The sequence below is a fragment of the Bombyx mori genome, chromosome 11, assembly GCF_030269925.1.
Source record: "Bombyx mori chromosome 11, ASM3026992v2".
NCBI classification, from domain to species: Eukaryota; Metazoa; Arthropoda; class Insecta; order Lepidoptera; family Bombycidae; genus Bombyx; species Bombyx mori.
In genome coordinates, this window is record NC_085117.1 from 16,511,763 (window position 1) to 16,536,403 (window position 24,641).

Sequence of the window (24,641 nt, forward strand, 5' to 3'; positions counted from 1 at the left end):
TTGTGTAAACTCGAGAAGAACCGTCCGTCCGCTTTGTTACATTTCCACACATTTGTGCCCTTTCACACAATGACATGCTAAATGTTGGACGGTTAAATTTAAGGGGATTGGGTTCTGCAGGTGAGGGACTATTTTAAAACACTGCTTAATGGTTAATATATTATTATATTACAAACATTTTGTACACATTACATCATTACTACATTTTATTTTTATAAAACCCTAAGATGTTGCACTGTCCTTGTCTAGATGAGAGGTTCTAGTTATCACTAAAGAGAAGACAATCATCTGTTTTAAACATTTTAATAAACATTCCAATATTTGAAAACTGTTACTTCACATGTGCCAAGTGTTGCCTGCCATTACTTACATGTCCAAACTCCAACACTAAATATTTAATAAGCCACCATTATTACCCATTAAAACCCTAATACTAAAATGACAAAATAAAACAACTCACACAACTTCGCTCTTCGCGTTCCTGCCAAAAACACCGATGGGAATATAATAATAGTTAAGTAAATAGTTTACTTTTTAAAATAAACAATTCACATAACTTGTCTTCATTTTCGTTACATTTCTATTAATATTATTACTTTATTGTTTTAAGGCTTAAACGTGTATTAATGGTGATTTATTGGTTTATTCGAATCTGTGGAAGTTCACAATTGTGAGAACATCCAACAAAATCGTTGGGAGTGATTTTGGGAGCTCTTCCCTAATTTTTGAATTCTTAGTGAAGTTCCACCATTTTACAGAAAAGTTTTTTACTTTATTTTATCCAATATAAATAGTGTTTTCTTATTTCACCTAATTTTATTTTATTTCACTTCCAAAATCAGTTCAATATTACATAACATTTAATAGACATTCAGCCTTAATTATAAAAGCTTTGGATGTATAGGTATTGCACTCTTTGCCTGCCCAACGGACGAATCAAAATAAAAAAAAAATCAATGTGACAAATAGCAGCAGTTTTGTTTTTAGCATTTTGTGTTTATAGTTTTGGTTCATTTCATGTAGTCTTTTTTGGGAAAAAATGAATAAGTTTTGACTTATTTTACTAGGTGTGCATCAGAGCCTCAACATATTCTGGGAAAATGACATATGGGTATGTTTTTAAAAATCATTCGTAATAACATTTTTAGGTTATATTCTTGTATCTATGTATAAAACTAATATTCACTGTTGATAATTATAATGAATATGTTCATATTTGTTTTCGTATCGTTTTAGATTGATCAGTAATAAATTCCCCGTATAATATTAAGCTACAGTTCTATCTAAATACGTTTGTTATGAACATCAGCTGGCATTGGTGTTTTGGTTACCATGGTAACGCAAATCTTTGCGGGTTATAATAATATTGTATTGCTGTTTTTTTAATTGCCTTTGCACATAGGCGAAACTACTTCCTGATACCAAGTGGTTAGGGTCGCGCATAATTATCACTTATGGCAGGAATACGGTCAATCGCTCTCCTACGGCAGATTTTAAGAACTGTGTACCTAAAATATAATTATTTATTGGATTTGATGTGATCAATCAGTTGGATGATATATAATAATATATTGAATTAATGTGCGAATTGTTTCATTCCCATACTACCCAAAACATTGACTAGGTGTAAGTTGTAATAGTGTGATTAGTGATTAGATTAGTGATTTATATATTTAGAATTGTTATATTATTGAAAGCCCATGTAATTTCATGTGATTTTAATCAAATGTAATATTGCTATTTTTGATGAGTAATCAATTATTTATTTGAGTATAAATACTTAAAAAGTAGGAAATTGAATTTTAAAATCACATTCATATCTTATTGTTGCTGACTTGTGCAGGTGACTAATACTGTGAACAGTCTACAGCTTGTTGTTTTAATTTAGTTATTATTATATCCTTGGTCATTTGTAAAACATGCTAGGAATGGAATGACACAATGGGATTGATAATATCCTATCATAACAGATCAGTGTTCAGTATATTAAGAATACGTAAACTGGGTCATACCGGTTAATATATTTTTTTTTTATATAATATTGAGGGGTGAAAGGCCTTATTTGGTTTAAGTGACATTTCCCTTAATACACAACATTTTCCTTGCAATTAAAGGTCCATTTTATTTGGTGTTAGTATCAACAATTCAATGTTTTTAATTGGACTTTGATTAAGTTTACCCTATTGAAATAACTCAAGAAGTTTTTTGTTATGATTTTTTATTCCAAATTTTAAATAGCTTTCCTCTAGAGTTGCAAAAATGTCTATTAAACCAAATATGTAGCTTTTCACCCCATGATACTTAATAAATATAATGTCTGAATGAAATATTGTCAAAGGAAAGGTTTAATGATAATTGTAGCTTATCAGTGTGTGCTCCTATCACATTATCTGCACTAATGCCTATATCATGTCTTATTTATTTAATATTGTAAAATAATTGAGCTTATGGTTATGTATTTTATGTAGAAATATATGTGTATTCTGTGTAGATTTGTGTATGTACATACAATGTATTTACGGGTTGCAACATTATTAACCTTGGGATGACTCGAAAGCTAAAGTTTGCTAATGTACCAAGATTCATGAAATGTATTAAGTGAACAAAAAGAAGTACGCAACTGTGAGTAATTATTTGATATTAATTTAGTTATTTATATATATTAATTTATTCAGACATATGTTGATTGCAACCCACATTTAGCTTAATTATTACAACTCTTGTTACTTTCTGCTTATTTCTGAAAGACTCAATCATTTGTTCTGGTTTGCTGGTGGCTGGGATAAACGCTGGACATTAAAATGGGGACCTCTCCAATGAATTTGATTTTGTGTTTAATTTTTCAGAGCATAGCATATGGTAAGGCAACAATTTTAAAATGTCACTAGTTTCATAACTGCTTCACTAATGTTAATGTAGAAAAACCCTTGGGAATAGATTTTGTTTTTCTGGATGGAAGGCACTGGTGAAAAGGTTTATGTCCTTTTCTGTTTCACTTACAATGCTTATACTCCTTTTATGATTAATGAGTTGTTTAGGATCAATAATTTGAGCAGTTAAAACTTTTTTGTGCATTAAAGGATCGCGGACACACTCACTACTCATGTATGTAGGATAGTTCCCAGATATTTGATCTTTCTGGCCCTGGGTATTTTTTTGATGAAGCCACTGATCGACGGTGAGGTTCGGTTTCTACGCTCGACATGGAAGGACATTCGTTATCAGCATGGCTGTACTTTCTGCGTAACTTACTTAGATGCGCTATTAGTTCGAATGTTACGGCTTGTTCCTAGTAGGGAAAAAAAGGACTCAGTTATCGACAAAGAGGACTAGGGATGCTTAAGAGGCATAGGGGCGTAGGAGCGAGTTTCTTAGACCCGATACCGAAACGGATGATTCGTAAAGTAGTCAAAGTTGTAGAATTTTTACATCTAACCAAACAAAAAAGAAAATCGACTGAGAGAAAAAAATGATAGGTATAACTATTTAGGAAAGGCAGATAATGGTAGTTTTCTAATTACAGCACAAGAGCGCATTATGCGGCATAATGCTCAACGTTGAATGTTCCAACTACAGCAACGCTTCGCACAATCGAGCACACTCAAAAGTACTGCTCTCGCGTGATACTCGCAATCGATAATGACTCAGTGACAGAAAATTGACAAGTATTTTTTCTTTAAGTTGGCATTGATCGAAATTTTGTTTATATTATCGTTAGTAATATTATTTAATGTTGAAAAAAATTGTAAGACTTTCGTTTCGTCGTAGTTTCTTAGAAATAATCAATGTTAATTAAAACTGTGCTAACTTAGCGCACTCTGCTGATGCATTTGAAAACGAATTCACGTTCCAATTAAGCTTCAGCATAATTCGGCATTGTGCGTCACTAAGTCGCATTATGCTCTGTAATTGGAAAACTACCAAAATCTCGCTTAAGAAGATAGGTGCACAGAACTTGCGAAGTATGTTAATTCTGTCAGCAGTAACATTAGGTGGTGATCACGGCCGATGTCAAGCGGACTTAAGAACTCACCCATAGATATCCAAAGGTGAATGCCCTCACTATCTTGAGACAAGCATTCATAGTCATAATTCTATTGTATAAATCCGTCCCCACTCTTCAAATCGAAATGTTTGACTGTCACGAATGCGTGTATTAAAGCATGCACTTTTGAATGTCTCATCTTTATTGAATGTGAAGTAGAAAATTCGCGTTTTAATATGATTATCTTACTCATATTAGAACGCAAATTTCTGCTTCACATATCTTACCGTTGGAATAATTATAATTTATCAAATAGCCATTTCTTCATAATTAATTTCATGGTCAAAACTAAGGTATAATTGGTGCAAAAAAAACGTTATCTAATATTAATTTTTTTATTACTTAGATGGATAGACGAGCTCACAACCCACCTGGTGTTAAATGATTACTAGAGCCCAATAACGTAAATGCCGCCACCCACCTTGGGATATGAGTTCTAAGTTCTCAGTATAATTACAACGGCTGCCCCACCCTTCAAACCGAAACGCATTACTGCTTCACGGCAGAAATAGACAGGGCGGTGGTACTTACCCATGCGGACTCACGCGAGGTCCTACCACCAGTAATTACGCAAATTATAATTTTGCGGGTTTGATTTTTATTACACGATGTTATTCCTTCACCGCGGAAGTCAATCGTGAACATTTCTTATGTACGTATTTCATTAGTAAAAATTGTACCCGCCTGTGGGATTCGAACATCGGTGCATCGCTAGATACGAATGCACCGGGACGACTTATCCTCTAGGCCACGACGACTCGAAAGAAATATCTGTGGAAGCGCGTCCACTGTAGTAATAAAACGTATTCATTGCAACCAATTTGCGAGCAAGCAATAAACTCTAAACTATAAACGCTCATAAAAAGGCATCCTATCGCTGTTTTATCCTTAAATCGCGTATTTATAACCTTCGTATTAGCAAATGTTGTTTGACCGGAAAAGCGTTCCGTTTTTATAGGACGAGCGACTTCCTTTTTATTAAGTCTAGGGTCTAGACCAGTCCAGACCATCAGTTGGCAACTGAAAATAGGTAGAAGCCGATTAAAATAATAAAAAAATGCAGTGCCTCTTTTTTGTTTGTTAAGCTAAGTTCACTAAGTCTCGTAATACTATTTCTTGATATTTGTAATAAAAGTGCATAATTTATTATTTTCACGCGCCTGAGACCTTAGAAACTTTAATTAGAAACCTAAATTTAGATTTCATAGTATATATGAAGACTAACCAGATAATCGATACACAAAAACTTTGAAAAATTAATTCTTTATTATATCTACAATCTATGCTATTTATTACATTGTTCTTAGTGGAAAATTTCAATGGCGTCATATTCACACATCAATACAATACGTGTTTAGTGTAACTCAAATACTTATATTTCGTTACCTGGCAGCAGTTTCTCCTTGAAATAAATAAACAATGATTGCCACGGTTGCGTCACATATTAGAAAATTTAATTATAATTTCATATTAACGGTCGTAAATACCGCCTTCCATCTGTAGAGTACTTATTAGCGTTTCTGTTATTAACATAAATCATTTCAGATTCATTTGCACACACAAATAATTATGTTTGAACAATAGGTAAGTGGTTTAGAGGTTATGATACGGTTAACGGTATGCAAAGACATTAGTTTATAAGAAACGTGCTTTTAATACGTCAATTTCTAGACTTATAAATTTGATAACAGAGCATTGAAAAAAATAGAGGCTCAAAAAAGTTAATAAATGGTTTGTGATTCTTTGTATTAGAAAACCATTAAACAGGTTATTAGTTATCACGATGCGTTGCCAGAGATATTTTTTGCCACGTATCTTCCGGTTCTAAAATCAATCTCTCTGCCTTGTCTCCCGGGCGCTATGACATGTGCTGCTTCAAATGAGTTGCGCAGAGTCCTCAAAGATAGGCAGCGATTTCGCTGTGTCTCTCGCGAGGCTGGCGTCCATGATCGAACAATCCTAAAGAATTGTGTGATAAAACCACACCTGAAAAATTTATAAATTAGCAAATTTGCTGAATTCAAAATTTATATCCACATCATCATCCTTGCATCACTGGAGTTTTGTGTCAGTCTACCAGGCCCCTTGTCTTGATCGACATGACAAGTTACTGAAGCTCATACTTATTGTTGTGCATACTTTGTTCAACATATTGCGCCCTTTGGTATTAAGAATTTCTTTGTTGTTATAATACTCAGTCTCCAGAGCACGGTCATGCTTTACACGAGCTCACGTCTCGCCTTGTGTTAAATACTCACCGCTGCCCATAGATACCAACAACGTAAATTCCCACAACGAGGTAATAGTTCTAAGTGAGCGTTTTACAACGGCTGCTCCATCCTTCAAGCCGAATTGAGACTACCTACTACGTAGTCGGCATTTCTTGAAGGAAAAAAAACAATCGAAGCAAACCTTATTAAATAAACATTCGTTAATAGTAATAATATTGATATCAATAATAAGAATATTTTTGCGGTATTTTGGTCATGTTGCACGCAGGGATACCAGCAATTTGAAAAGCCATGTGGTGACCGGTAAAATCGAGGAAAAAAGGTCTAGGGGTAGACGTCCCAAACGATGGGCGGACCAAATAGCGGAGTAACTAAAAATACCTTTTTTTCCCTAGTAGGTGAGCTCACGGGGCTCAAATCGGAGTGATGCTAACACTGACCCTAACAAGAGCAGTCCTTCGCAAAATCGCAAACGCGACCCACTGAGAAGATCCAGCGAGAAACTCAGTGGGCTGTGTCTATGGGTTAATTTTCTCGCTGAGCCCTTCGTCGCAAGCGACGGGTTCGACGAGGACGATGACCGGGAAATACCTGTCAGCGACGCACTCCACCAAGCTACAGAACGGGATCGATGAAGACAACTAGTTGACGGAATCGGACGGAGTCACGATCCTCAGCAATAAGGGACCGATTGAAGAGAGAGAGAATACTAATATACATAATATAATGCTTTAAATTACATTCGGATCGTTACGAGTCGTACGAATTGACAATTCACCGTGTCCTGTACAAGGTTTGGTATGTCGCGTCGTGTGCGCCCGTTAGCCAGATGCACGCCTGCGTCTTTGCCCGATACTAGACGATTTAATTAACGTATTGTGAGCTAGACGCTATTAACTGCAGCCTCTACTCTGGCTTAAGGCGACGTTGTAGTTTTCAATTCTGAAATCAATTATATATATTATTAAAATTGCACGGATAGTACATAAAGTGTTATCGGTGAAATAATGATTAATTCAATAGAATAAACATATTGATTATAGTAGAGATCTGGAATACACAAATCTTGGTCATCTGTCGTAAGATACGATTGATTTAAAAAACTTTCAAAATCTTTTTATTTAAATTTGCAAGAAAATTACAAATCTATTCAGAAAAACGATTGAGTAAAAAAACTTTTCAATTCGGTGGAAGAGGGTAGTTACTAAAAAAAACGACCTAACTAAATCACCATTCGAAATGTGAGCGAGTCACAGAGACATCAAGATATTTCATGGTTTTGCATTGATTGTTTTTTGACTACAGATTTCAATGATATTTAAAAGAGGAGTAGCGTTTTATTTATTTAACATTAAAAATACGTTTAATGTATGCAATAACTAAGCTCACACTACATTTTTTAAGATACAATACGCTAGAATTCTTAGATTGAATGTAATTGTAATTAAATGTTTGATGAATGTTTTGCCGACATCTAAGGTTATATAACATTGAAAATCACGTCTCACACCCACCGCCTTAACTAAGACTCTCGATAAGGGATTATGCACCATTATTATGCAGGTTCTAAGGTTTCGGGAACTCAAGTTCTCGTCAATTAAGGTATCTGTGCATCCCATCGTTTAGGTATGCATTGAGGCCGGTCTGCGCTAAACCTAAACGGCACAATGCCTCGATATAATGAGACAGGCAAGGTAAGCTTAATGGGCCATTCACATTATGAACTCTGAATTATGTGATACTCTAAGGGTTTAATAACTAAAATTATAGTTCATGTCCTGTCGACCTCTTTATGTTTCGTGTAATTAACTTTACATCGGAGGCAGGTTTATTTTTATAAGTTTATAAGTTATAAAGTTAATAATGTGTGTTTTTTTTTTGGTTTCGCGTGTCGTAGAGATAAAAAAAAAATAATGGCACTCGGGGACTGCCGCGGTAAATCTATTGCATAGCATTTTTTATCAACTTATGCAATTATAATTAGACAATAATAATTTAATATTAAAACAATAATAAGACAACGCTATATTTATAAACATTTACAAAAGCAAAACATTAACTGTCTCCTTCACACTCATAAGCTAGACCGCGCGAGAGAGAGATGAGCAGATTTTTCATGATGCGCATTCAGTGCGACGTCACGCCGCGCGCTTATTCACAAATACTACACAAGCGCAACATGTGAATGTTTTGAACGCGAGCTACATGGTAGGCGGAGTGGGGGGTGTTAGCTTTTATTTTTGTTACGGAATTTCTTGATTCGGTCGACGCGCTCAAAGCCCGCGATAAAAGCTATGCAATAGCTTAATAATACAGTTTAATGTAGCCCATAGACATAACCCACTGAGTTTCTCTCCAGATCTTGTGTGTTTAGCGATTTCGATCCGGTGGTAGATTCAGAATATGACTTGCTAGGACTAGTGTTAGCAAATTCTTTCAAGTTGCGGCCGTAAGCCCACCTACTCGTTGGATATGCCCCTTAAGCTACCCACGTTCAGTTAGGAAAAAAATATATGAATATTACTTCTTAAACGTTCAGACACTCATTATTCCCAGCAATTGCGACTCTATACTTGTCTTCTAAAGTGATTGGCGGCAACTATGCTGTCTTCGCCAAGTGATGATTAGATATTTTTTTATTGCTTAGTTCGCCAAGTGATGGTTAGACATTTTTTTATCGCTTCGACGCGAGAATGAGCTCGCAGCACATCTGCTGTCGTTACCTGAGCCCATAGACACGTAAATATCATCACTCACGTCCCAACTTTCAAACTTAAACGCATTACTGCTTCGCAGGAGACACATGCGGCTGACAGTATTTATCCGTGCGGGCTCACAAGACGCGCCCTAACACCGTATATTACGCAGATTATATTTTTTTCGTGTTTGATTTTCATTCAAATATCAAATAGCGGCTTTACGGATCCATCAGATCCAATAACTCTTGTATTAGACGCCTTCAGCTCTAACACTAGGAGCAGACTTAGGGACACCGGTAACCGTACTCGTCGAATTCAGCAAAGAGTTTCAGCAGGAGTATATGATTTACTAGCGACCCGCCCTCGCTTCGCTTCGGAAACATTAAATTTTATTATTGATAGCTGAGTCCCGAGATGATACCCGCGATTATTGTCGTACCGCGTGAGACGACGCGGAGCGAAGCTAGTCTAAAAAAATAGCCTAAGTTACTCATATCATCAGCTACCTATCAGTGAAAGTCTCTTCAAAATCGGTCCAGCCGTTCCAGAGATTAGTCGGAACAAGCAGACAGACAAACATAAAAATATTTTGGTATATGTACCGTGGTATATGTACTTACGCATTTAGTAAAAAGGGGTTATTGGAACGAAGTTCCTTACGGCAGGCTTGGAGAGGATAGGGATTTTGCTGCGCGACCGAACTGAAAAAAATGTGATAGTAAAACCGTAAGAAAAAATCCGTGGAAAAAAGTGCGTGGAATAAAACCGTTAAATGAGACGTGCGCAGGCGCGACAGTCGCATACACAAGCGAGTAGTGTATAATACCTTTCTCTTTCTCCCTCTTTCTTTTCGTTCTCTCATCCATTCTCTTTCTATTATTATTTCAATTTTTTTATTTCTATGTAATTTTATGTTAAACAAAAATAAAGAGACATATTTTGTTATTTTAGTTGATAATTTGAATTACGATGTTTTTTTATTTTAAGTAATTTATTATTTCCTAAAATACTTAATTTCCTAAATACTTTCTTGTACTTAAATAAAAACTAATCAGCAAAATTTAAGAGAAAAATCAAGAAAACCTACATAAAATTGAGCACGATTTTTTTTGCAATTTGTGTCGATTCTACATTAGCCGAAGGAACTTCGTTCCTACCGGGTGTCCCACGACACCACATAATATTTTTTTATTATTACAAACATATACTCAAATATTATTTATTTTATAGATAAAGATGGCGAAAACTTTTTTCTTTTCCTGGTGTACATTTATCCAGAATTAAAACTATTTAATTTATAGTAAAAGTCATCATCATCATCATCATTTCAGCCTATCGCCGTCCACTGCTGAACATAGGCCTCTCCAATAGATTTCCAGTAAAAGTAATTGTCCATATTAAAATCCTTTTAAATCAAATCAATTCATCTCGCAGCTAGCCAGCGCCGTTGCAATATAAATAATCCATTTACGGAGTACCGATGAAAGGTTAGACAAAGGTTATTAAGTGGTTCTTAATGGCTTTAAAGGGAATGGTTACTGCCAATTTTGGAACTATACAAGGGATTATAATTTTCTTCCCATTGCTTAGAAAGCTTCGTAATCTGTTAACGTAGTAAAGGCCATCGATTCTTGATTATAATGTTTAGATCGCTCGGGATAATCTAATTTGCATGGCATTTGTGTAAAGGTGTATTATTGCGTAAGGATTTGTGCCTTTTGTATTGCTTTAGAAACCTAATAGCATTCGGGTTTATTTGCAAATTCAATTTACGTTTTATTGCATATGATTGTAGGTTTTTTCCTACCTATGCTGATAGCCTTGACAGGCTATTTTAGCTTCGCCCTAAGATGTGTGCATTACTAATAAAAATCTTACGTTACGGACGTTTTTTCCCAGTTAGGGTACCCCTCCGCATTGTCCCATAAGGAACTTCGTTCCAAAAAAATACACTAGCTCTAGCAAGAACAGTGCTTCGCAGAATCTACCACCGGATCGGAAACGCGACCCACTGAGAAGATCCGGCGAGAAACTCATTGGGCTGTGTATATAGGTTTTGTAGGTATTTAATATAAAAACCCTTTTGATAATTGAATGTTTTTTTGATAGGTCAAAAATTAAAGATATTTATTTATTTGTGGTGTACGTGTGGATGTGATAGCGTAGCGTATATTAAGATTTCGGTGAAGATTTTTGTACAGTTTTTGTTGAATATTTTGACGATGATGTCATAATCTTATTTATAAATAAAATGATTTCTCAACATAGGCAAAAGAGTCTGCGTAATAACGCTTTCTCTTCAGTGGGATAAATATCTTTTGCATACATATTAAACTTCGTCATGTTTCGTCGAATGTTTGCCCGATGTGGGAATCGAACCCGCGATTCTCGGCGCAACAGTCATGAAGCTAACTACTGCATCACCGAGTCATTCAAAATATAAAGATTTTTTTTATTGTTTAGATGGGTGGACGATCTCACAGCCCACCTGGTGTTAAGTGATTACTGGAGCCCATAGAAATCTACAACGTAAATGCGCCACCCACTTTGAGATATAAGTTCTAAGATCTCAGTATAGTTACAACGACTGTCCTACCCTTCAAATAGAAACGCATTACTGCTTCACGGCAGAAATAGGCAGGGCAGTGGTACCTACCCACGCGGACTCACAAGAGGTCCTACCACCAGTATATAAGTAATTTTATAAATACTAATTAATTATCATGTAATATAAAAGTCCTTACTTGGACATTGTATTTAGGTTTTATTACGGATTTTAATTATACGACGTATACAGGCAAGGCGTATGCGCGCAGCTTACCACAGACCAGTCTGTCTGATCTCAGCGGCTACCGATAGAAACTACAACATGTATGTCGTCTTGACACGAAATTCATTTCTTAATTAAATTAGAATATTATAACTTAGTTACTGCTTTGCTTCAAAATGTCGGGATGTTAGTAAGTAGAACCCGCCGCCGCGTTGGGGTGCTCAATAAACGATTTGGCATAATAAAAAACTTTTATTTCAACTTGGAGTTTATTTTACATGGTTATTAAATATAAAATTAAACTCTTAAAGAGAATGCCAAAAAAGGGCTACAGTATAGAGAAGAAATGGCAAATTAAAATGGCGGCATGCGTTCACGTTATTGTCCAATATCGGAACCCAATTGATCATATTTAAATGTTATAGTTAGATTTGAGGTCAGACGATATCATAAAAATCTTTTAACAATCAGAAGGTGCGTGTGTTCTTGACCGTCTAGACTTATTTCGATTTACCCATCTTAAAGGCGAACCGTGGAATTTATATTCGCAAATTATTTAACTAACAAACGCATTCCTATCATAATCTATGAACAACAGTCCTACGTAAATCGACGAAAGGTTGTGGTAGACAGTTGAATTATAATCTGTATTCGACTCCCGCTAATGAGTTATGAAGGAGAAATTAGTTATAATTTTAAATGGATGTAAGTATTTACGTTACTGTGACTAGTCAATATAATTTTATATGTGTTTTTTATTTTTTTGTACGTGTGTGTGTGTGTGTGAATGAATATGCGACCCCATTTGCTAGTGATCAGAGCCTAGCCATCTCAAGGTGAATGTGACCACATTTTGAGACACGAAGATTAGTTAGATAGATTCTGCGAAACACTGCTCTTGCTAGGGCCAGTGTTAGCAACACCTCCGGTTTGAGCCCCGAGAGCTCATCTACACGCTAGGGTAACGCTGATTTAGCCTCTCAAGGCTATCAGTATAAGTAGGAAAAAAAGGATCGTATATACCGTGTTATATGTATGAGAGTTATCTGTACTTCATATCTATTTTGCTTGATGCATTCCTTTTCTTAACAATGAATATTCGTCTAATTCGTCAAACATGTTGTTGCTACAGGGATTGTCATTACAAACGACAAGGTTGAAAAATAGACACTGAATGAATAATATTTACATTCGCTTAATATGTTCGACATGTGTCTACGGAGCGAACAAAAGTCGATAATGAGTGGAACATGCGAAGCAAGCAAGGAACATTATTGGTTCTCACGGGCAGTACAAGGCACCAGCCAAACGTGGGTTTGGTCGACACGCCTATGCCAAGCCTATCATGTTTAACTGTCATCCGACTTTCAAATAAATAATCCATTGTAGGAAACGACGGTACAAGCCGACGGATACTCTCAACTGTAAATCATAGATTTCGAATTGCCGGTATAGTGTTTTTATTAGTACACCGATCGGCATTGTCGTCCTGTCTATACCTGTCTGCTATCGAAGTTGCGCTGCGGTTTGAAAGTGAGAATGGGTTATAATTTCCATACAGCTCAGGCTTGAACTTCAAAGTAAACATGGCATACTTTTTACTGGTGGAATTTTTTTCTGGTGTTAGGACCTCTTGTGAGTCCGCGCGGGTAGGTACCACCACCCTGCCTATTTATGCCGTGAAGCAGTATTGCGTTTCGGTTTGAAGGGTGGGGCAGCCGTTGTAACTATACTTGAGACCTTAGAACTTATATCTCAAGGTGGGTCGTAGATGTCTATGGGCTTCAGTAACCATTTAACACCAGGTGGGCTGTGAGCTCGTCCACCCATCTAAGCAATAAAAAAAAAACTCGAATCTGTGCATTTTTACAACAATATAAAAAAAAAGTGTACATCTTCAACAATCGTGTATGTAATTTTGTGTTCCTAAAACGCCTTTATTGCATTCGCAGTATCGCGAAGACGCCATTCCTGTTAGATTTTATTCTTCGGACTTTAGGTACAAGAACTACTTTTTATATTTCGTTTGAAATTTTAACTTTATTGACTTGGTAGATCGTCTCCTCCTTGCGTCGATCCCGCTGTTTCTATCTCTCTTGTACGATTGTTCTCCTGCTCTCCATCTGCTGCGATCCTTGGCCTCGCGGAGGGGATCGTAGAACTTGATGTCCAGACAAAATCGAATTTGGTCCGACCATCTAGTGGGACTGCGTCTTCTGGGACGTTTGCCGTCTATATTGCCTGTCAACATTAGCTGCTCAAGATTGTTACCCTCCTTTCGAGCAATATGCCCAAAGAACTCCAATACTCTACAAATGCATCGTTGAACGTACTTCATTCAAAATAATATATTTTTTAAATTCCGTCGTCGTCCTTTATTCATAGTTTATTGTTTAAAAATTTGAGCGATCGATCGTTATTGTAAGTTTTGTTGAAGCCTTCAGCGTGAATCGTGCTCGGATGCCGCGCGTTCCTTACCTTTTTAACCGACTTCAAAAAAGGAGGAGGTTCTCAATTCGACTGTATGTTCTTTTTTATGTTTGTTGCCTCGTAACTTGTGACTGGTTGAATCGATTTTGATGATTCTTTTTTTATTAGAAAGCTGACGCTTCCCGTGTGATCCTATTCCAATTTAGTCCAGTTCTGATAATGGTATCCATGAGGAAACCATATAAGTCTTCAATTTGCATTAAGTATAGACGAATAACTTAATAACTCAATATGACGCCAACCGATTTCGATTATTATTGTTTTTAGTGTATATTAATTTGTTTTGGAATATCTTTTTTTTTTCTATTTGAAGTCGGTTTTTATTTTTGTTTCAATTTTTAGGCGACCGTCATTACGTTACGTTGAGTCCGCGGGTGTGTTCCTTAATTCATCAAATTACAAATTACAAGCCGGCCATCATCTTAATATCCCCCGCCTCTCAAGCAGCCTTTCAATAAACCAGTACCGCATTGATGATAGTACGTAATTATGGTACGGCTAGTGAGCATCGACTTGCTCCAAGCGTATTTGAACGTATACTCATGTTGATGTACCGTCTGCTTTGTGGCAGTGTTCGAATTCCACTATTTAATCTTTGTTTGTACAAACGGATTTTTATTTTTATTGCTTCGATGGGTGGACGAGGTCACAGCCCACCTGATGTTAAGTGGTTAATGGAGCCCATGGACATCTACAACGTAAATGCGCCACCCACCTTGAGATATAAGTTCTAAAGTCTCAAGTATAGTTACAACGGCTGCCCCGCCCTTCAAACCGAAACGCAATACTGCTTCACGGCCGAAATAGGTAGGGTGGTGGTACCTACCCGCGCGGACTCACAAGTGGTCCTACCATCAGTATTTAAATTAAGCTATATGGTAATGTGCAATTTGATTGTCCGTATGAAAACAGTTTTGAGTTTCCGTTTTCAAAATACAATGTAATTAATGTAGGGTAGTTTTAAATGTTCGTTTGGAATGGGTTTTTTTTACGAAGTTTCGTTGATGGAATTCGACAGAAATACATATTACACCTTCATTACAATGGACTCTCATTTAAATACAAAGTTTTAAATGTAAATGTTAATTATGTAAATCGATTCTATATCCTTCCTTTGACAGTGAAATAAAAACAACAAGCGCGGTGGAAGAAAATAATGTGGAATATGTAAATTATTACTAGGGAGCAGGTAGTCAAAAGTAATTCGTAACGTTGATAATAAAATTAAATTGTGTAATCGGATAGCTATCCGTATTTGTTTGATTATCGTAAACGTTAACTACAAGACTATAGTACAATCAAGTGGAATCGATACCAATCGGACAATGAAATTTACGATAATTTTGATTCCGGTTTTATTTGAAAAAAAAAAAAAAAAGTTTCCTATGAATATATGGAGCTACAAAATTTTTATATCTTATACCGTATGCATTGTAGTAATATGAGAAACTCCTATGAACAAATCACCAACTTATATTACTTACCTACCACGTTTTTACATACGCCAAAGCTTATTAAAAGTATATAATGAATCATTTTACCTTATTTTTTTTAAATGACAGTATAAACATTAAATTTAATCATAAAAGTATGTTTTAATACATACATTTAAAGCATAATTTATTAGACAGCAAATGAACTGTTACAAAGATGCAAAGAATTTCCAGCATCGATGTCAAGAGCTCTGACCAGAAAATTGTATAAGTGACATTACGCCATTTTTATTGGCATAAAATCGGCCACTTATCGCCTTGAGCCCTACAAATCGTTCCCAGCTTTCACCGATAAATGTCCTATGAAATTACCATCGTGAGTCCCGCTCCGATCATAAAACAGGCGGAGATGAGACGCGTTTATGATACAGTAATAATGTACTAGGGTAATATGTTTAGATATTGCGCCGATGATAAAAGGCGAGGCCCGTTTTTAAATTGACTCCTAACGGTATTTATGAGAAGCAGGTGTGACTGTGAAATGTGGGGAATTCGCATTCGAAACAATTTCGAAGCAATGATAAAATTAGATTTGCAATTTGATTACGTTTTTCGTTTTGTCTAGACTTCATAAAAAACATACTGTTTCAATGTTTGTGTGCTACAAACATTACTACTGGACTAAATGAGAGCTATCATTGACTCATACGTAAAATTGTAATGTTACAGCCCGAGGTACGAAAACGGTATAGGTATGCGTGACCGCGCCTCTGGGTTTACCTAAATTAATACTCCATTCGTTGTGTTGTCCACATTGTCTGGTTCTCAGGTGGCGTGACAGTCTGTCGTTACATCGGCAACACTTTCTAGTCGTGTCCTACAGTGACATAAGCGGAATTTGTAACAACAAACATTTGGATCTCCGCATCGGAACAGGTCCGTCTTTAACGAGCCATTGAATAGCGTCTCGCTAATTCTTATTTACCGCCAAATGAATTGCGTTGAGCTTGGGATATCTCTATGGGATTCGTTCGGTACTTTATTTGAAATGCGGAGTCAATAATTTCCCATTATCGTTCGCCAACACTAGAACCGTATATCCCGCCACTGGATATCTTATTACTGAATATCTTTTCCAGCAATACCAATGCTATTTATTAGATTGAGTCGTGAGAGCGAGGAGCACGGTAGCCTTTCGTATAAAATAAATAAACAGAAATATTATTCGTGCCCTACGGCACTTCAATAAACTGCCCATCTTTGGTGCGCTTCTGATTTTGTTTACTGTTTCGATATGATCTATCAATAGGTTACTATGTAACAACTTGGATTAGATTATAAATAAATATTTTGTTTTTACGCTATATTTCAATATCGTTTTCAAGGTAAGTGTAAACATAGAAATTATCATTCATTAATTTAATTATTGGGTCGTCTAGAGCAGATTACGTTCCGTTGTAACTATCTGAGATTTAATGAATATAAAATCTCGCTGATATTAAAAAAAAAATTAATTTCAACAAACTTTTATAATTGCGGACACAGCGTAAAATAATAGAACGTATTTCGTTATGAAGTAATCTATGATAGTTAGTTAAAAATAGCGTGTTTTTAAAGTTTTTTTTTATTGCCCTTGTAGGCAGACGAGCATACGGCCCACCTGATGGTGAGTGGTTACCGTCGTCCATGGACTTCAGCAATGCCAGGGGCAGAGCCAAGCCGCTGCCTACTGTATTTGAATTCAGTTGTCTATTTTTGAATTCAGTTTCAAACATAGCTTATTTATTACTTTTATCACACCGTGTTTAATTGCGAAGCCCTTAGTCTGTTAGTATGTACTGCTAATAAAATACTTAGGCAACGAAGTGTGTGCATTTATATATACTTTACAGCTTTATTAGACAATACTTATTTATGCTTCGATTGCACTGTCATAAATTTAGTTTTTTAATGTTTTTTTATTTTAAATTTAAGAAAATTATATATAATTAATTAAAGCGTTACATAGCAATTATATTAAGATTTAAGTATTTTATTATTTTTGGTTCATTCATTAAAGGAAAATATGAATATATGGCTTTACAAGAATATAACAGATGTATAAGATGTATAATAAATATATCCACAGTATTGTCTTCGGGCTTCGTCAGTTTTGTATTATAGGTATAATTAAAGCCGTTTTTACGGTTTAATGTTCTTATATGATTTCCGTTCGTGACCACGAAAACTGTAAAGTATCGAAACGTCGGAAATGACAATAAAAACAGTAAAAGTTATTTTAATTATAACTATGTATATCAGTGTTTATAAATACATTACAGACACGAAGTAAAATGTAATACAAGCAATTGATAGCTGTGCTCATTATTATCAGTATAATTAATGTAATATATAAAAAACGGTGGCTTTGTTTATTTATTCATGTCTTCTGATTGCACATGTTTAATTTATTCAGTAGAATATTTCGCACATTGACAATTTTTGTCGTAACTACTTAAACGAAAAATATGCTATTGAAAGTGATGCCATCTCTTAAGCCTTGTTCGGACTAAGCCAGTATTTTAGTCGGGTACCGAGTAATTTAGTCTTCGATCAATAATAGTACTAGATTAAGGATCAGGAACAAAAATAAGACGCTCCAGTGGCCACGTTTGCAGACACGAAAACATCATCATTTCTTAGAAAAAAGTTTAATAATGTTAACGACTTCAGTTTATTATAAACCTTAATGCTTAAACATAAAGTTTAATTACCATTGCAAAATATATATATTTAGGTCCTTTTGTCAGAAAAAGAATATTATGGAATAAATTTAAAATGTCACTTGAACATAAAAAGTCATCAGTACAAAAATATTTATTCTAAAATGATACTTAAAACCTAAGTTATAAGGTTAAAAATATTTGTTTAAAATTTCGTGCTTATTGTATTGTGGAACTAGATGTAGTTCTTGGTATTACATTTCAATGCTCAGAACACAGTAAGTATTGAAAGACATAGAGTTGCAGAATATACATATTTGTTTTAGGTTTGTTTTGTATGGTCGCAACTATTTTTGACCGATTCAAAAAAGTAGTAGATAATATTTTACATTGCCGCTATTACAACAAATAGATAAAAAATAAAATTGAATAAAGTAAAAAAAATATGAAAGGAAACACGAAACATGTTTTCCACGTATTCTTTATACAGAAGTAATTAAAACAATAATGTAGGTTTAATTACCTTTAAACAGATTCAGTTTGTTATAAAGCTGTCTTTTAGAAGTCATTTTTATATGAGCGGTTTCTTTTTTACAAATATAATGTAATCTTATATCAATGAATTTTTCTATAATCAGTTTAATTTAGGCTTATTTTATGGCTGTGTTCGTTTCCCCCGGAAAACAAATCCTTTTCAGCATATACGCTTAAAATATTTACACATACATATAAAGTTTTTTTAATACTTTTTTGCACTGATTTGCCACCACCATTGAACAATTCTAGAATTTTTATAAGGGTTCTATATTTCTTCTCCTTTTTCTTTCGCGACAATATATATCCATTGTGCACAGCGAAAAGAGGCTACTAGGAAATCTACAAACAAAAATAACATTATAAAATAACAAAACTACTCTATGCATTCCCTGTCCAAGAATAGGTGATGTTTGTTACAATAGTTGGTGCCTTGTTGCAAACATTGGCCAAACAATTACAATATTCGTAAATTGTGTTTTATTTACAATATAATTGTGTTTATTATTTTATGAAAAACACTTAATAATATAAATTTACCAAAAAAAGATATTCCTTCCAAAACCTTGGTGTTACGGTGGTTTTTTACTCAGTTTTTGAACGCGCATTGCAGCGTTTTGACGTCTTAGTGTTGGCTATGATTGGACCATACTAATTTGAAATAAGACCACAAATTTATTTGTGGTCTTATTTTTCGGGCCGTTTTTGAAGCGCTAATCGCGAATCTAGTAGTATTATTGATCGAAGAATTTAGTGCCTAAACTACTCACTACTCGCCCGTAAAAATAGAACAAAATGGATTGACTTGACTAAATTATTTACTAACCTTCTCGACTAAATTTTTGGTGCGCAGACACATTTAGCTACTAAATTACTCGGTACTCGACTAAAATACTCGCCTAGTCCGAACAAGGCTTTAGCGTGTGAAATAGACTATGTTTTTGCAAAAACACAATATGTTGTCATAATTCTAATACACAGTTTAAATTTTTACGAGTATTTTTCTTATGCCTTCTGGAGCAGAACTACTCTTTTTTTTTTTTTTTTTTTTTATTGCCTTTGTAGGCAGACGGGCATACGGCCCACCTGATGGTGAGTGGTTACCGTCGCCCATGGACTTCAGCAATGCCAGGGGCAGAGCCGAGCCGCTGCCTACCGCTTAATACTCTCCACAAGCCTCGTTTGAAGAAGGACATGTCATAGCGCTCGGGAAACACCGTGGAGGGGAGCTCATTCCATAGCCGGATGGTACGTGGCAAAAAAGATCTCTGGAAACGCACTGTGGATGACCGCAGTGGCTCCAGGTAGTATGGATGAACTCTACTCCGGTGGCGGGCGGTGCGATGGTAAAAACGAGATGCTGGTATCATCTCGAACAATTCCTCAGAGCACTCCCCATGGAACATACGGTACAAAATACAGAGGGAACTGAAGTCCCTCCGCAGACCCAGAGGCTCCAAACGATCCGAGAGAATGGGATTATCGACAATCCGAACGGCCCTCCTCTGTATGGAGTCAAATGGAAGAAGCTGGTATTTGGGAGCCCCAGCCCAGAGATGGGAGCAGTACTCCATGCGAGGCCGGACTTGTGCTTTATAAAGCAAAAGTCTTTGTCCAGGCGTGAAGTACCGCTTCGCTCTGTTGAGGACTCCCAGCATTTTGGACGCCAACTTGGCTTTGCCTTCCAAATGACTCCGAAACTGGACATCGCTCGAAATGTCGACCCCAAGTATCCCGATACTCTCGGAAGGTTGCAGGGATACTCCTTGGAATTGCGGCGCCATGACAAAGGGGTCCTTCTTCGCAGTGAACGCGCAAACTTGTGTCTTTATCGGGTTGAATTGAACCAAGTTCAATTCACCCCATTCGGAGACTCGCCCCAGAGAGTTCTCCACTTCAGACACAAGTTTTGATCGTCTCTCTTGCACCACGCTCCGAGAGAGACTCTGATGGCCGATATATCGCGCATCCCCCGTGCTGTCATCTGCATAGCAATGCATGCCATCAATAGACAGCATGTCATTGATATACAGGATGAAAAGCGTAGGGGAGAGCACCGAACCTTGTGGAACGCCAGCGTTAATGGTCATGGTATCAGAACAGTCACCGTCTACAACGACCGTGATGCTCCGCCCATCCAAAAAGCTAGCGATCCACTTGCAGAGACCCTCGGGGATTCCGTAAGATGGTAACTTCGATAGAAGTGCCCTATGCCAGACCCTGTCGAAGGCCTTCGCGATATCAAGGCTCACAGCAAGAGCCTCGCCCTTGCTTTCCAAGGCTTCAGCCCACCTGTGAGTAAGGTATACAAGAAGATCGCCAGCTGAGCGACCGTGACGGAAACCGTACTGTCGGTCACTGATCAGCTGGCGATCCTCCAGATACTTCAGGAGTTGTATATTAATTATTCGCTCCATCACCTTGGAAAGCAAGGAAGTTATCGCGATAGGCCTATAGCTCGATGGGTCCGACCGGTCACCCTTCTTGGGGATAGGGTGGACGTGGGCAGTCTTCCATGAAGACGGAACCCTGTTAGTGCAATAAGAGAGGCGATACAAACGCGTTAGCGCAGGCGTCAGCTCAGGGGCGCACGTTTTCAGAACCACTGTAGGGATGCCGTCTGGCCCGCTCGACTTATGGACGTCCAGGAGTCGGAGTTCCCGCCTGACTGCACACTGTGTAAAGCAGATCTCGGGCAGGGAACTATCACACCGGAGGATGTTCGGTGGTGTGGCACCCCCGTCGTCTACAGTCGAGTTCGAGGCGAAGAGTTTGACCAGAAGGTCAGCCTTCTCTTTCGCACTATGGGCCAGACTGTCATCGGACTTGCGTAGTGGTGGGAGACTAGACCTGCAAAAGTTTCCTTCTGCAGCTTTGGCGAGCGACCAAAAAGCACGGCTCCCAGAGGGATAGCTCTTCAGTCGCTCGCCAATTCTAGCAACGTGCTCCGACTTCGCCTTGGCAATAACCTTCTTGTAGGACCTGGAAGCGGCGTTATATTTCCGCCTTTCCTCTGAGATGTTAGGGTCCTGACGTCTCCTGGCATTATCCCATGCCACGTATGCGGACCGCTTGAGGTGTGCAGCATCCCTGCTGGCATTGTTATACCAGGGTCTGCTGCGACCCCCAACGGGCACTTCAGAGGAGGGAATAAACAATTCCATCCCCTGGAGCACCACGTCTTTAAGACGGTCCGCACAGACGTCAGGATCAGCAGAGGAAAAGCAGAACCGCCCCCATGGGTAGGATGCGTAAAATTCACGCAATCCATCCCAATCTGCTGACATATACCGCCAAACTCTTCGATACCCGGTCGTCGTTCGACGATCAGGACGAGAGAGTGGAACGGCAGCACGAATAAGGCAGTGATCAGACGATCCAAGCGGAGCGTCGACCACCACACTGTATCCGGCCGGATCTGTGGTCAGCAGAAGGTCCAACAAAGAAGGCTCGTGCCCCTCGATATCTGGGACACGGGTGGGCTGTGTCACCAGCTGGGAGAAGCCGTAGGCCAAGGCGAAATCGTAGGCAGTCCGACCCGGGAGGTCAGTGGTTCTGGACCCCAACCACTCTTGGTGGTGAGCGTTAAAGTCTCCAAGAACCACCACCTCCGCAGATGGGTACTGCTCAAGCACGCGGTTAGTCCCCTCTTGCACATGTTCAAACAGAGCTGAACCTGCATCACTGCTGTGGGACCTGTACAGGCACGCGTAGATTCGGCTACGGCCCCCGTGATCTACGCGCAGCCACAAGAGGGACAGGTCCCGTTGTTCGAGGCCCCGAAGACGGCGACAACAGACATCAGCCCGGACGAATACGCACACCCCGGCTTTACGCAGGAAGTTGTGCTCCAATACGTAGCCGGGGTATTCAAGGTATGAGGTATCATCCGGAGCAGATATCTGCGTCTCCGTTAAAAAAAGCAGGGCAGGCTGCGCCGTCTCAAGGTGGTGGTGTACGGCGTCAAGGTTGCTATGTAGGCCCCTGACATTGTTGAAATCCACATTAAATGTGGAATGGGGAGCCGCCTGTAAAACCCTTTTCTTTTTTTTCGACTTCATTAAGTTGTTATATTTCGGGAGAGTAGGATTAGGAGAGGTAGGATGTTAGAGGTGAGATCGAGGCAACACCTGAATGAAGCGCGGAACATAGTACGTGCTCGACCACGGGTTGCGTGAGAGACTGACGCAGGGCATGGAAGGGCCCCCAGTCCACTCTGCGTGCGATCGCCGGGATCCACTCCGGTCTCCGACTCCGGCACGACGACCGCACGGCAGAATTTTACACCGGTTGGCGGGACAGCTTCCCGGGGCGGAGTTTAGTAGAGACACCCGGGTTCAGGTCCCCTACTGACCGGCGGGCGGCAGCGGATACCGTTTCACTGGGTCTCCCTATACCCCCGTCAAACAATCACGCCCCGCGAGTTCGCACGCACGTCTGCTCCGCAAGTTCCAGGCGTAACCAAGACTCACCCCCAACAAGGAAGGGGAAAGGGAAGGGATAGAACTGGCTCTCCAACCCACACGCCGGAACACAGCTAGGCTATTTGGCGGCGGACTCTAGTTGGAGGGTGGTCGCCAGCCAGTCGGACTAAGTCCTACCACCGGTTATGTTTTCGGCTCCCGTTTAGCACCACCCAGGGGTCACTTGTAGGGAATCGCGGGTTAAACCTACGGAAGCGGGAAGCACCAACCCCCAAAACAACTCATTACTCTTTAATAAAATTTTAAACGCTTTTATTGAATAGTTTCACTCTTGTTATCAATGTGCAAAATGTAAGGTTGTTTCTGGCACTTCCAGGATAGTTTTAACCCGAATATCAAGAGCGTATCATGTAGTTTATAAAATGTTAGTAAAACTGGTAGCAAGGCGTATTGTGAGCCCAAATTTGTATGCCGTCCAACCTGTTAACCACCTGTTAACGCTTTAAAGCAATAATCCATTTCGGTTAGAAAGACATTCCCGATCCTGCGGACTGAATGGAAAGCAGTCGACGTCGCCCCAAACACGTCATTTCGGACCCTCCCGATCCACTAACGGTGCTTTTAGGTACCTCAAGCACCGGTCATCGTTCTCGTCGAACCCGTCGCTTGCGAAGGGCTCGACGAGTAAATTAACCCTCAGACACAGCCCACTGAGTTTCTCGCCGGATCTTCTCAGTGGGTCGCGTTTCCGATCCGGTGGTAGATTCTGCGAAGCACGGCTCTTGCTAGGGTTCGTGTTAGCAACGTCATCAGGTTTGAGCCCCGTGAGCTCACCTACTAGTTAAGGCGACGCTGATATAGCCTCTCAAGGCTATCAGCTTAGGTAGGAAAAAAAAAGCTGGAAAGATTTTATCAAAATTTATTTTATCAAAATAACTTCTATTGGCAATAATAAATTTTAAACTCTTTTTGTATCTTAAGAAGCTTTGTAAATAAGCTCTCTTAAGAAGCTTCGTAAAAGCAAAAAGTCGCAGTTTTATGTGAGAGACTTTCTATAATTTTAGTTTTAAGCTTTAATTTTATGATGGTAAAGCAGTGGTACTAAATCGATATCGTAATATCGATTAATTTTATTTGTCATCGATATTTATTGGCTCATAAGTTTCGTTATAGCGTTGTAAAATTTGTCTACTAACCTAACCTGTAACTGTGGTAATAGTTTTAATGGCTTGTTCGACTATATTTGCATAGTTATTAGTTTGGAAATTGCTTCTTGGTATAACTACGACGGGCGCCATAATCGATTCGGCCTG

At 38.3% G+C, this 24,641-nt stretch overlaps 1 protein-coding gene across 1 annotated transcript in view; it reads left to right on the plus strand.

Moving 5' to 3' along the window:
• The first annotated feature begins 911 nt into the window (after window positions 1-911).
• Window positions 912-24,641, plus strand: part of LOC101740662 (protein N-terminal asparagine amidohydrolase) — a 123,459-nt gene continuing 99,729 nt past the window's right edge. The window contains exon 1 of the mRNA XM_004932860.5: window positions 912-1,111. The gene's annotated coding sequence lies outside the window, so the exon portion shown is untranslated. The remainder of the gene's footprint in view (window positions 1,112-24,641) is intronic.